At 42.6% G+C, this 4,609-nt stretch overlaps 1 pseudogene; it reads right to left on the bottom strand.

Annotated features, from left to right (window-relative positions):
* Window positions 1-2,795: 2,795 nt before the first annotated feature.
* LOC101562056 lies at window positions 2,796-3,708 on the bottom strand (annotated as a pseudogene).
* Window positions 3,709-4,609: the final 901 nt, after the last annotated feature.

Here is a 4,609-nt window from a genome sequence, read left to right as displayed (position 1 = left end):
CCCGGAAGGGATAGTTTCCTGGGCAACCTGTTCCGGGCCCTCTTCTGTCCCTCTCTTTCAAACAGAAACTTTCTTTACCCCAGTAAATACTCTGCTCTTATCCTCTGTTTGTTTCTAAAATTCATTCTTTGGTTTTAGAGAACGCAGCTCATCCCAAGTACCTTTCAGGTTGGGAGTTTCATTCCCCTATATCATTATTGTGGGAGTTAAAGGAGCTAATACAATGAAGCAGAGTAGGCACTTATCTTGGGGGCTGGGCCCAGCAGGAGGTGGAAGCAGAGGACCATGGCTGCTTCCCCAACAGCAGTGGCAGAGTCTGAAGGTATGGAGTTCAGTTTGGCAGCAGCCTCTGCAAGATTTTCCTGCTCCTGCTCCAAGGTGGCTCTGATCTGGCTGGAGGTTTTTTGTAGTTCTTCCAACTTCCAGACTCTGAGTGTTGGTGGCAGCTTTCCCCAGTCTTTATGTTCTAACCATCCAGTGGTTCTGTAAGCATATTTTTCACATTAAGTCTTTTCCTGCTGGATATGAAACAACTAGGGTTCTCATTCATTGGTGGGACTGGAACAGTGCAAACATTTTGGAAATCTGTCCAGCAGTTTCTTGTCAACATCTCAGCAATCCTGTTCCCAGGAATTTATTCCAGGTGAATGAAAACATGCCCTGTAAGGGAATAGTCATAGCAGCATGACCCAAAGTCACTCAAAACCAGAAATAGCCCATGAGTCCTTCAGTAAGAGAATGAACAAACGTGAGACACATAGTGATACAACACAGTGTTAGTCAGAAATGACACAGAGGGACAGACACACAATGCAAATGAATCTGAAACATGCTAGTGAATGAAAAATCCAGTCACAAAGGAGTACATTTTTATGTGTTAGTCATGGGAACACGCTGGCCTCTTCTCAAGAAAAGATTAACAAGCAGTGGTGAGTAGTGTTTTACCGGTCACCTTTCCAATTGCTGGGACAAAATACCTGACATCCTGATTTTTTTTTAATTCTTTATGTATTCTAGGTAGAAGTCCTTTGCCTGAAGCACAGTGGGCTGTAATTTTTTCCCAATTCATGGGTTTTTTTACTCTGTTGATTTCTTTTGATGTGCAAAAGATTTTCAAAAAGATCAGATCCCAGCTGTTGCTTCTTCTAAACAACACAGATTCATGATCACTCCAGAAAAAAGTTATTATCAGGAAGTCAATTTGCATTGAATAACAAATGCTGGAGAGGATATGGGGAGAAAAGGAAGCTTTTTCCACCGTTGGTGGGAGTATAGATTGGTGCAATCACTATGGAAGTCAGCATGGAATTCCTCAAAAACTAAGGTTAAGAGTCCCATTCAACCCAGCTTTCCCCTCCTGGGTATTTTTCCAGAGAATTAAAAACATACCACAGTGATATATATGGACCCATGTTTATTACAGCACAATTTGTGGTAGCTGAATCTTGAAAACAAGCAAGATTTTATAGGCAAATGGATGCATCTAGAGACCATACTCACATGTGAAATAAGTTAGATCTGCATGTGTGAACACTGTATTGTCTTCCCAGTGTAAGAACCTAAAAGAAGCCGGACAGTAGAATAAGTGCTTGCCTAGCAAGCACAAGGACCTGAGTTCAATCCCCGGTTCCGCAAAAAAAAAAAAAAAAGAAAAGAAAAGAAAGAAAGAAAAAGAAAAAGAAAGAAAGAAAGAAAAAGAAAAAATAAGAACTTGAAAGAATAAATAAAATCTGACAGGTACAATAGATACTGTGAAAGGGAAATAAACTGTTCAAAGGGAAGGAAAACTGGAACGAGGAAAGGAGAGAGAGAGAGAGAGAGAGAGAGAGAGAGAGAGAGAGAGAGAGAAAAGGAAATATATATGCATATACACAGGATAGCTTGCATAATTACACTGTTCATTTCTGCTGCTCTATTGAAAGGAGCAGTTGGGCTGGGGAGATAGCTTGGCGTTCTAAGAGCCTACCTGGTAAGTGCAAGGACCCAGGTTCAATCCTGTGCTGGCCCCAGAACCAGGCATGGTGGCACAAGCCTATAGTCCCAGTGCTGGGAAGGCTGAGACAGGAGAATCATTATGAGTCTGAGCTGTGTAGCAAGACCCTGTATCAAATAAATGGAAATATTTTTTTTTAAAAAATTAAAAAAGAAAGGATCAGTTAATGCTCAAAATTTTCTCTCTTTTTAACATTTTTTAATATTTTGACTGGCTTTGTGTGCTTTTATCTGGTAATCTGAACAACTAATTTGAAGACAATATGCAATATAACAACCATTGTTAAATTCCTATCATTTTGTTTAATTTAGTGAAAGTCTATGTCACTGTCTCAGTTAACTCTTCTCTCATTGTTGGGACAAATACTGACACCCAAAAGGAAGGAAAAAAGGGTTTATTTAGCTCACAGTTGCTGGAAGCTGACTCCAAGGCAGAGTGACACATGGCAAACAGCAGCCCTTCATGGTGGCAGCAAAGAGCAGAGAGCAAAGGGAGTGGCAGCAGCTCAGGCAGCTAGCTAGCCGCTCTCCCCTCCTTATACTGTAATGCAAATTACCTGTCCAGGGCAGGTGCAGCATCTACACCCACAATAATCACAAACTACAGGAGCTTGCCCCATAACTGCACGAGGCTTTGCGGGGACAACTATACACAAACCATAACACATATCTAATTTTTTTTTTTCACCAGCTGCATGTTTTAATTCAGGAAATGAGCAGACATTCACAAGCAGCCCCGCATGGATGCCAGCAGTTAACAGTCAACTAGCCATGTCTGTGACAGTAGTTCAGGCGCCACAGAATCACTTCGTCCAGTGCTGCCTGAGATGCTCTTTCAGCTGAGGCATGGAGGGCAGCAGCTGTAGGCACTCATGACAACGAAGGGGCAGCTTCAAGAGCTCAGATGTCCCTTCTCTGACAGTCACTCTGCCATTCTCTTGTACCATCTTGATCACAGCTTGTGATTCTAGGAAGTATTCGGTATTGAAAGAATTCCAATGTTTTTTGTTTTTCAGGCAAGGAGAATCAAAATCTTGACTGATTACATGAAGGTGTACATGGCTCATGCAAGGAATGGCATGGTAGCCCAATCGAAAGCGGAGCTTGCTGGATGGAGCAAAATCTGCAATCACCTTTTCTCCCACAGTGTGCATATGTTTGAGGAGTTCAAGATGTTCTCTAGTCACAGCTTTCAGACTGGAAATGGAGGCCCATGGTAATACCAGCCAGTGGTAACGGGCCTTAGGGTACTTATCCTTAATCACCACAACCTTCTCATCTTTGCAAACCTGCATTTTGGGGTCCTGCATAGAAATCTTCAAGCCTTGACTCCAGTGGCCCAGTGATTCCTTTTTGGTAGATGCATCTTTCTCTTTCTTTGGGGGCACAGAGCATTGGCTCAGACTGCTCCTAGGCTCTGGCCCTGTCCCAGAGGCAGCAACCTGAGCAGTATCCCTTTCTATAGAATCACTGCTGCTTGACCTCTTTCTCTTCCTATGTGTTTCTAGGCCAGGGCTCTTGGTCTCTTCCTCAAATTCTGCTTCACTTTGACATATCCCTTGTTACACTCTGCTTTCAACTTGCTGTCGAGAACACTTCTTATCCGTGATCTTGGTCTCTGGGCCTCGCCCAATCACAATTGCTTCTGAATGTGGAAGTTTGATTCGCTGGTGTCTACTGTCCTGTCTCACCAACCAGCACACCCGCATCATCATTCTCTAGGTGACAGATCATTACACTCCCTTTACTCCATCCGAGCCTCACCTCTTTCCCTAATTTTTTTTTTTACTATTTTTATTTTCTTAAAAAAATAAAAACAAAAACCCTGAGCCCCAAGAGTTAAAGGAGGAATGGTTTATTTTGACTCACAGTTTCAAAGGTTTCAGCTCATGTCAGCTGGTCCAAGGCAGGAACATCATGCCAAAGGGCATTTGTGGGACAAAACTGCTGGGTTCATGGTGGCCAGGAAGAAGAACATGGGAAGTGCACTTGAGAGCATACCTGCACAGCATCCTGAACCTCGCTACCCCTGGGCCCCACTTCCTAACAACACATTCTTCTGTGAACACCAGAGGGTGAATCCACGGATCAGCATGGTATATCCCATGATCCGATCAACCTTCCCAATAGTCACTTAATCCGGTCAGGTTGACAAGTAAGATTAACTCGTCCAAGTGTGGTTTGCTAAGCTACTGGTCTGCCAGCTACTGTGCCACTGGGGCAACACCGGAACCGTGCCCTTCAGGTGCAGCATGCAGCCACTGAGAATGGACTCCCTAAAAATTGAAAGCTTTTTTGCATCAACTGACACTATCTTCAGAGCAAAAGGGCAATCCATAAGAATGGAGAAAATCTTTGGAAAGAATACATATGATAAAGGAATAATGGCGAGAATATAGAAAGAACTCTTAAGAAACAATTCAAAAATGGGGGAAAGGACTTGAATAGACATTTTCCTAAAGAAGATATGCAAATGGCCAATAAATACAAGAAAAAGTGCTCAACATTACTAACCACTAAAGAAATGCAAATGAAAACCACAATGAGATACAATCTCACACCCATTAGGGTGGCTAGCGTTAAAATATATGTTTGTCAGGTGGAGAAATAGAAATCT

This window comes from Octodon degus, unplaced genomic scaffold (genome assembly GCF_000260255.1).
Source record: "Octodon degus isolate 3935 unplaced genomic scaffold, OctDeg1.0 scaffold00317, whole genome shotgun sequence".
In the NCBI taxonomy this organism is placed as follows: domain Eukaryota; kingdom Metazoa; phylum Chordata; class Mammalia; order Rodentia; family Octodontidae; genus Octodon; species Octodon degus.
This window is presented reverse-complemented; position numbering and strand designations above follow the sequence as displayed.